Here is a 10,367-nt window from a genome sequence, read left to right as displayed (position 1 = left end):
ATAATTTTCCCTCATTATATTGAGATATTGTTTCATTGTCTTTTGTCATCTAGTCTTAGTAATGAAACATATAATACCAAACTGGTACCTATTCCTTCATAGATTATTTATTTTTCCTCACCTTATCCTGGGATTCTGAGCTTTTCTTTTTTTTTACCCTTGGTATTCTGATACAGGCCCTTTCAAACTGAAAGCCTCTATTTTCCTTTAGATCTAGAAAACTTTCTTCTATTAGTTCTTGGATTATTTCCTTTTATCCTTTGTGTTCTCTTTCAGAAATTCTTACAAATGTGTAACTGGTTAACTTTTCCTTCTTTTCAATATATGTTTTCTTGCATTTTAAAATTTTGGGGGAGGGGAAGATCAGATCACAATTTTAATTCAATCTCTCTATGTATTATGAGGAGAAATTTATTTATTTATTTATTTATTTATTTATTTATTTATTTATTTTTCTGAAGCGAGAAGCAGGGAGGCAGAGAGACACACTCCTGTATGTGCCCAACCAGGATCCACCCGGCATGCCCACTAGGGGGCGATGCTCTGCCCATCTGGGCCATTGCTCTGTTGCAACCAGAGCCATTTTAGCTCCTGAGGCAGAGGCCATGGAGCCGTCCTCAGTACTCAGGCTAATTTTACTCCCATGGAGCCTTGGCTGCAGGAGGGGAAGAGAGAGACAAAGAGGAAGGAGAGCGGAAAGGGTTGAGAAACAGATGGGCGCTTCTCCTGTGTGCCCTGACTGGGAATCAAACTCAGGACTTCCGCACGCTGGGCTGATGCTCTACCACTGAGCCAATCGGCCAAGGCCAAATGAAGGAAATTTTAAAATAAATTTCACCTTACATCTTGATTGATTTGGGCTTAGGCTATTTCCTTAAAACATCATATTTGTTTACCTTTGGAGAGATTCCCTTCAGAGAATCTTACAGAATTCTTCATTTATTGAACCAGTATTTATTGAATGCCTAATTTTTGTCTGGCATTGCTCTAGGTCCTGATGACTCAAAATTGAAAAAATGCACATGTGTAATCTGGCATAGTTTCTCATCAAACTTTGTAATACATATATAACATATATATATATAAGCTATCCATCAATTAAGGAAGTACTGCATAGTGGTTGAATGTTGGCTCCAAAAGTCAGACCATCTGGGTTTGAATTTGGGCTCCATCTCATTTATTGGGATAATAACGTGATGTTTTTCAACACATGCTGTATAGATTTTTTTTCTTTTTATTATTTCTTATTTGGAATGATCTTAGAGACAATGACTGTTGAAGATGAGAAGCTGAAGAAACCCTTCCAAAAAACCTTCTTGGTACCTTGACCAACTTTAAATAGGTTTTTGCAAGAAAAGGTATCAGTAGGAAGTAGCAAAGTATCAATAGTAGATTTAAAAATATGGTAATAGCTATTCTTCTAAGCATCATAAATTAAAATAAAAATTAAAATACAAGATAAGCAACGACAGTGTTGAACTTAAGGAAAAAGCTAAGAAATAAGCACGAAACTGACATAGACTTTAAATGTTTTTAAAAAGTGTGTACTTTCTCATCGTATTTGTATGGGAAGAGATCGACATATGTAAATGCAAGTTAGATTTACCTTGGACCTAATTATACAATTCCGCAGTATTATTTTTGCCGTCAGTTGCTCTCCCAACATTGCCTTTTCTATCACAATCACAAAAGGCAAGCAGAAGCATCTGAAGAGGTAGCAGACGGGGAATATGGAACCTCCAGCAAAGTGCTCAGGCGGAAGCATTTCCTGAGCTCTGCGTTTCCATAACTTCCTTTGCATATTACTGCAGGAGCTCTGGGTGGCAGGGCTCAGCTGCTGAAGATCAATTTCTTTTCTTTTTTTTTTTTTTCATTTTTCCGAAGCTAGAAACGGGGAGGCAGTCAGACAGACTCCCGCATGCGCCGGACCAGGATCCACCCGGCATGCCCACCAGGGGGTGATGCTTTGCCCCTCTGGGGCGTCGCTCTGTTGCGTCCAGAGCCATTCTAGCGCCTGAGGCAGAGGCCACAGAGCCATCCTCAGCGCCCGGGCCATCTTTGCTCCAATGGAGCCTCGCTGCAGGAGGGGAAGAGAGAGACAGAGAGGAAGGAGAGGGGGAGGGGTGGAGAAGCAAATGGGTGCCTCTCCTGTGTGCCCTGGCTGGGAATCGAACCTGGGAGTCCTGCACGCCGGGCCGATGCTCTACCCCTGAGCCAACCGGCCAGGGCCTGAAGATCAATTTCTTTGATCTTCGATCTGGAAGCTGTGTTCCTTCGTCTCAGATAGGGAGAACAGCCTCGAAACCTGAGATTTCTATCCTGTAAAATAAATCGGGAGGGAATCTTGAGTCTGCTTAACTTGACTGGTGAAAAATATTTTCCTTTTCCGCCCAGCAAAGGCAGCCGATTGCTGAAACAAGACAAAAGCCAACTATCTCAGACTGTCCTTCTCATCATCTAGTAGAGTCCTGGTCTGAAGAGTGATGTCTGTGAAGAAGGAACCCTTTGGATCTTGCCCAGGATGATGGTCAGAGTCTTGAAACTCCCAGGAATGATCAGACCTCATGGGCTCCTACAATCCATGAACCAGCAGGTCCAGGACAATCTTCTTAGACCTTCTCACACTGTGGGGGTTCTCACAGGCCATGGTTCCCAGGCCTCTCACTGCCATGTGATGTTTTTAGGTACTGGGGTCCCGGGCTCTTTCTGCCAAGATAAAAAACACCTTCTTCAGTGGCTCCCGCATCTGGGAACTCAGTTTCTAAGAGACCTTGGAAAAGAAAGACATCATTGATGTCCTTTTCTTCTTGGGCCGGGTGGTGGGATGGAAAGGTACTGGCCCAGGGTTCTTCTTTCTCCGTGTTTGGTCCATGGAATCAGACTCACTGGCTCTGATCTCAGCCAGGGGCCATGGCTGGAAGGTGCCAGGGGCCTATGGAGAGGAAGTGAATTGTCTGGCTTTGGAGCAAGAGGTGGAGAGGCAGTTTTCTCAGAAGTGCTGGCAGAGGCCATTGTTCCTTTGCTGAGCCCTCCCCCCACAGAGCAGGCAGGTAGGCACCATATCTGAGTCTCCATTCTGGTACTATGAACACTTTTTTTTTTTTTTTTTATCTTTCTGAAGCTGGAAACGGGGAGAGACAGTCAGACAGACTGCCGCATGCGCCTGACCGGGATCTACCCGGCACGCCCACCAGGGGTGACGCTCTGCCCACCAGGGGGCGATGCTCTGCCCATCCGGAGCGTCGCTCTGCCGCGACCAGAGCCATTCTAGCACCTGGGGCAGAGGCCAAGGAGCCATCCCCAGTGCCCGGGCCATCTTTGTTCCAATGGAGCCTTGGCTGCGGGAGGGGAAGAGAGAGACAGAGAGGAAGGAGGGGGTGGGGGTGGAGAAGCAAATGGGCGCTTCTCCTATGTGCCCTGGCTGGGAATTGAACCCGGGTCCCCCGCACGCCAGGCCGATGCTCTACCGCTGAGCCAACTGGCCAGGGCCCTATGAACACTTTTGACTGAATAATTCTTTGTCGTGGGAAGCTGTCCTGGGCATTATAGGATGTTTAGCAGCATCTCTGGCTTCTACCCACTAGATGCCAGTATCACTCCCTTGTGTGACAATCAAAAACATCTCCAAACATAGTCAAATGTCCCCTGATGGGCAAAATTGCTCCCTCTCGCCCCAGAGCCCTGGTGTAGCAGGAGAAATACCGAATCTAACACGGGGAATTTGTTAGTAAAAATATATATACATATAGTATTAGCACAAAGAGGGTAGATAGCTAAGCCTGCCTGGGGTGCAGGAAAGGTTTTAAGAAGCAGAAGATACTGGGCTTGGGTCATAGAGGAAGAGTTAGGTGCTTGACAGGCAAAGGGGTGACAGAAAATTTAATAGTAATGTTAGAGAGGAAAACAGCATGGGAAAACAGAAAGGTTGAAACAGTTGATGTAGTCAGTGTAGGTTGGCACATAGACTTGAGGGCTGTGGTGAAGGGAAAAGGAAGCAGTAAAGCTGAAGAGGGAGTTAGAGACAAGGTTCTAAAAGAACTTGCGGGCTATGCTAAAGGGGGGGGGAGGCTTTATGAAGTCATGCTGGTAAACCACTGTATTAAGCAGGAAAATAGCATTTTAGAAAGGTAGGGAACGTTTAGAAGGAGATAAGATTGGAAATTGAGAGATTAGTTAGAAGACAGTTACAATAGCTAAATTAAGGGTCTAAACTAGGGCCATGGGTCTAAAGAGATAAAAATGGCTCTATTGATATATATATATATATATATATGAGGTAGAATTGATAGGATTTGTGATTGCTTAGCTGTGGAGAGTAAGGAATTGAGAGGAGACAATGTCAGACACTGGTGAAAAGAGAGGGTAAGTGGGAATGTTCTTAGTGAATGGTGTTTACAGGAACAAAACTCAAATAAAAAACAAAAAAACCCAGCTTGAGCAGGCAGGGGCACAGTGGGTGGAGTGTCAGACTCGGACGTGGAGAACCCAGGTTCGAAACCCCGAGGTTGCCAGCTTGAGTGTGGGTTCATCTGGTTTGAGCAAAGCTCACCAGCTTGAGCCCAAGATCACTGACTTGAGCAAGGGGTTACTCAGTCTGCTGTAGCCCATGGTCAAGGCACATATGAGAAAGCAATCAATGAACAACTAAGGAGCCGCAACGAAGAATTGATGCTTCTCATCTCTCTCCCTTCCTGTCTGTCTGACCCTATCTATCCCTCTCTCTGACTCTCCCTCTGTCTCTGTCAAAAAAAAAACTCCCACAAAACCACACACACAAAAACAAACAAACAAAAAAACAAAACCGACCCTAAGTATCCCATAGATCCATAGTTCTAAACACAATAAACAATGTAAGTGAATGGCTGTTATTAGAAAACCAGAACTGCCTCCCAAGCCTCTTCAAAAGTTTTTGCTGTCCTTTATCTGGAAAGACTTCACTGTATTCTTTTAAACATTTCCTCGTGGTCATTTTATTCCACTATTTCAAGAGAATGGTTTATATATATTTTTTCAAATATCCCACTGTTGAGTTAACTCATTTTTGACACATTACTTTGGCTTTACACAAGATTGTAAAATGTTAAGCCAAGATCAGACAAGGACTAATTTTTTTAAATTTATTAATGATTTATTAATAGATAATTATATCCATAAAATAACTAAGGTCTTCATGTACCATGAATTCCAAATAATTTAAGGATCGGATAATTTTTCAGCCTCTGAATTAAAGAACTAGGGTACTGAGGACCTCTACTGTTGAGAATATGAATAGCTTCAATATTAAGATTAAACATTCAGCAAAACATCAGCCAGGCCTGGGCAATCTGCAGCCTGCCCAAAGTTCAGAAATGATTTCAGAGGCACACAGATAGCTGTGTCACTGGAGCCCATAAGAAATGGTGATAGGGTAGAATGCAGGTCTCCTCCTACCTCCCGGAATACTTTCTCACCTCCAAGTGCCCAGCTGTCTAGTGCTGTCTTCTGGTCTCTGAATCTGTGTTGGGCTTGATTACTACTTTGTTTAGAACAATTACAAAGCAAATTTAATGTTTATGTGATTCAAATCCATTGATGCTAAGAGTTAGAGGTGATCTAAAATCTAATTTCTCCCAGTCTATGCTTAGGTCTCTTTAGAAAGGGAAGAGACTGTTTCTTCTATCCAACCCGTCGACTTCCGTCTAAAATGGTTAGTGCTTAGAAATGCAAAATGGTCAATAGAAATATTCCCTTTTCCAGATATTAGTTTTTTCTTTACATAATCCACCTAGATGCTGATATGTTGACTAAAAGCACCAGATTCTCCTACAATCTACTTCCTCACAAAGTCTGAATCCAAAAGATGTTTGATTTTGCCAAGGAATTGAGTCTAGGACACACATTTTCCCTCAGATTTCCATACAGTTATCTCAAAAGATTTTTTTTTTTTTGTATTTTTCTGAAGCTGGAAACGGGGAGAGACAGTCAGACAGACTCCCGTATGCGCCCGACCGGGATCCACCCGGCACGCCCACCAGGGGCGACGCTCTGCCCACCAGAGGGCAATGCTCTGCCCCTCCGGGGCATCGCTCTGCCGTGACCAGAGCCACTCTAGCGCCTGGGGCAGAGGCCAAGGAGCCATCCCCAGCGCCCGGGCCATCTTTGCTCCAATGGAGCTTTGGCTGCGGGAGGGGAAGAGAGAGACAGAGAGGAAGGAGGGGTGGGGTGGAGAAGCAAATGGGTGCTTCTCCTATGTGCCCTGGCCGGGAATCGAACCCGGGTCCCCCGCACGCCAGGCCGACACTCTACCGCTGAGCCACCCGGCCAGGGCTCAAAAGATTTTTAAACAGTACAGTGGTGTTTTGTTTTGCTTTGTTGGTGGCGAGAAGCTTTTATTAAATGCTACAAGCTATAGGGTTGGGAAAGATTTCTTTTGCAACTATATTAACATATGTATGGGTATGGCTCATATATAGTGGACTTCCCCTCCATGGGAGTCTTAGTTCTATTATTTCTGTGATATTCATTGATAGCAATTAAGTGACCCAAGGGCTTCCCAGCTGTAGTTTGGCTAATAAATATCAGACAACACTAGGGTTTGAATTTGGGCTCTGCTATTTATTAGTTCATTGTTCTAGTTAACCTCTCTGACTCTCAATTTTCTCTTATGTTAAAATGAGGGGAAATAATATTTATGTTGCAGGTTTTATGAGACTTGAATAGTCAGTATTGATGAAAAATGTATGACAGAGACTAGCACAAAATTACTGCTCAATGTATCTAAGTTTCCCTTCTCTTCCTTTTTTTTTCCTTTTATAAAGAACACAATAATAACCTCTTCAATGTGAAAGTTATCCATGTTACAAAACATGCCAAGGTGGGTCCTTAATCAACATCATGCTTTCAAGCCAAATGTGAATCAAACCAAATTCTTCCTTTTATCAGAGTGTGTTTTTAACACAAGAAAGGCAGTCAAATTAGGGTTGATGCCGACAAAAGAAATTGGGTTTTAGAGGGTTTGGTTGTGCACATAGAGTATCAAAAGCATAATCCATGTTGCATAAAGAATTCAATAGAGTTACAAAGAGTTTAGTCAGCATTTACCGTCATAGGTGAACACGTTATTTGGTACAGGGGTTGATCCTATGAAAGTTGGAAATAAGAGAAACTGAAGCCCCAAATGCAGAGGAGGCTCACACCATTACTAGCACCATTTAACCACATTCACAACATGCAACATGTGTGCTTAGGCACTCCAGACAAAAAAGGTGCAACAGCTCCCATGCCTCACCTTTGAGGACTCATAGTGAAGTCATCCTCCCACAAATACTTTGTTAAAAGAATATCACAAACCATATGCAGAGAACCATATGCTCCCACACAAATTCATGCTGGTACATAAATGCATTTTCACATGGCCAGGAGATCTTTTTGTTGTTTTCAATGCTTGGGGTGAAATGGGAAAGCTAATGGCTCCTCTCCATTTTGAAAATGAAGAAGGAACAGCAATCAGGTTGAAGATATAGTGGGTTAGCACTATATCTGGCCTTTTTATTCAATTTTTCTCCCTAGATGAGTGGCTCTTCCTTCTTTTGATTCCCGCTTTAGTCTTTCAACCTGTCTGAATTATATATCTTTGTTCTCTCAAATTTTATTATCTATACGGACAATTATACTGCTTATAACTTGGATATTCTCTAATCATTCCAAATAATAGTCAATAATAATCAGTAGGGCAAGTCTCTAAACCAGAGGTCCCCAAACTTTTTACACAGGAGGCCAGTTCACCATCCCTGAGACCGTTGGAGGGCCGGACTATAAAAAAAACTATGCACACTGCACATATCTTATTTTAAAGTAAAAAAACAAAATGGGAACAAATATAATATTTAAAATAAAGAACAAGTAAATTTAAAACAACAAACTGACCAGTATTTCAATGGGTACTATGGGCCTGCTTTTGGCTAATGAGATGGTCAATGTGCTCCTCTCACTGACTACCAATGAAAGAGGTGCCCCTTCCGGAAGTGCGGCAAGGGCCAGATAAATGGCCTCAGGGGGCCGCATGCAGCCCATGGGGCCGTAGTTTGGGGACCCCTGCTCTAAACCTTGCTTCTGTCACCGCCTAGCAGAGGGACCTAGGACAAGTCCTCTAGACACAGTGCTTCAGTTTCCCTACCAGAAGGCTCTAAGTAATAATTCTGTCATGCACCTCAAAGGGAAGAGATAATTAGCATAGACTACTTTGCAATCTTCCTTAAGACAGTGTTACATAGGATGATAGTACCTACAGGGCGGTGATCTCCACTCTGTAGAGAGAGTGTAAGCTATTAATCACCTCAGATCCCTCAAGTTGTGTGTCAAGTCAAGGACAAGTGAGATATGGAAAGCATAGTACTGGTGTCAGTACTATAAGCCTCAAGCCTTTACTGTGAACATTTGGCTTCTTGGAAAACAATTCTGAATTTGTAGTCACCTCATTGCTGTAAGAAGGCACAATCTCGACTAGTTTAGCTCTCGTGAGGGTTTAAACCTTGGCAACAGTGCTGCACTTCCCACTTAAGCTGAAGGACATGTGCAGGATTGTGCTGTCAACATAAGCAGGAGGAAAGATGCTTATAGCAACTAAGAAAACGATTTCCAATTTAGGATGAGAAAATGTCTTTCTAAATCCAAATTGTAACTTTTATCTTAGACTTCATCTTTGATAAATACGACTTAACTTGTGTAAGGGACTTACTCATTGACAGAACCCAGAATCCAAAGGTGATTACTCAACTAAAGATGGAAGATGAGCACCAGACAACCCTGGTGATCACTTAAGCCCATTAATCCCTTAACAAGAAGTTCATCTGCATGGCAGGAAATTAAACACTGACAAAAATAAAACCAAAGCTCTCAAATCAGTTTAGACACCTGTTTCACAAGACTATGTGTGATAAGACTGTCTGAGGATAGGGATTTGTTTTTCTGTAAACATTTGTAAGATTTTTGACACAAATCATTTAGGATTTATTTTCATATAGGTGCTGCTTTTTCTAAAATGTACATAAATGTCATAGTCCAGGTAAAAAGAAAATCCGATTCTAATTGAAAGCAAAGGGTATCCTCTGACTGTGGTTACTAAATCATAAGCAATATATTTCCTATTTGAGAAGGAAGCCAATTCAGAGACTTCATTTAATGGCATCAAAAACACTAAAAGTTACCTGTGTTTCTACATACACAATTAACCTATTTGATTCTGATCAATTTTTCCTCATGATCCTTAAATTGTTTAAATGAACTCTTTATAAGACAGACTCTAACCTTTTAAAGTCCTAGTATAGGAGAGTATTATATATTTAAAGATTTTTTAATCCAAGTGAAATATATCAATTTAAAGACTTTAAATTTTTTTCTTAAAAAGAAAAAAAAAACCATTTAGCCAGTCTTGTACCATCATTTGATAACTGTTTTTCTCTCGTGTTCCATTTTTACTTAAAACCACAGCTATAAAAACATGTGCAAATCAGTTAAACATTTGAGAAAATATGAGAGAAAAAGTATAGTAGAAAATACTCTTCTAAGAATAATCTACCACTGACAGGTGGAGCCAATTAAATTCCTTTAATTTAAAAATAATCTAAAATGGAAACTCATCAGCATGAACTTTAAGCAGAGTTCAGTTTTCCTTCAACAGTGCAGATGTACAGAAGGTCCCAGAGACGCTCAAATGCATCAGGCACCTGTGGAGCCACGACATCCAAAGGGATAAAACTCGGAAGGGACCCGGGGCGGGTTTCCGTGGTGACGGCTGGAGAGTCAACGCAGAGTACCGTAACTCTTCACAACATACTCAAGTGGGGAATAAAGCATTCAAACACAAAATAAGCACTCAGCAAGAGCTGCAAAAGAGTTTTTTCCCTAATTAAAAGCTTAAATTTACAGAACTTCAGAGCATAGCTGTTTCAGCTTAACTTTGCCAAAATAATCAAGCAGAATGAAGCAAAACAAATAGGGGAACAACAAGCCTACCGCTCTGGTTTTGATTTGCTGCCCATTACAGTTGAGCGGTTTGGCCTGCTTGGGCTTGACTGCTTTCAAACGTCTTCCAAATGCCCCATAATGACACCTCATTTTACATTTAACTCTTGGAGGAAAAAGTTGTTTTCCTTGAGATCGTATTGTTCTATGTGAACATTATCAAACTGTTTGTTCTAATCCATTGGAAACACACACACACACACACACACACACACACACACACACACACGGCTCATCTAAAGGCTTTTCCTAGTTAGGAAGGTGACTGGAAAGATTTAGCTCTTTGGCCTGTCTTTAAATCTCCTAAATGAATGATGATTTACAATTAAGCTATGAAAATGTGAACACTCTCAAGTCTGGAAAGT

General features: G+C 41.8%; 1 pseudogene; it reads right to left on the bottom strand.

The window, feature by feature from the left end:
• Window positions 1-2,236: 2,236 nt before the first annotated feature.
• On the bottom strand, window positions 2,237-2,872 carry LOC136393599 (protein maestro pseudogene; annotated as a pseudogene).
• Window positions 2,873-10,367: the final 7,495 nt, after the last annotated feature.

Source organism: Saccopteryx leptura, chromosome 2, assembly GCF_036850995.1.
Source record: "Saccopteryx leptura isolate mSacLep1 chromosome 2, mSacLep1_pri_phased_curated, whole genome shotgun sequence".
Taxonomy (NCBI): domain Eukaryota; kingdom Metazoa; phylum Chordata; class Mammalia; order Chiroptera; family Emballonuridae; genus Saccopteryx; species Saccopteryx leptura.
This window is presented reverse-complemented; position numbering and strand designations above follow the sequence as displayed.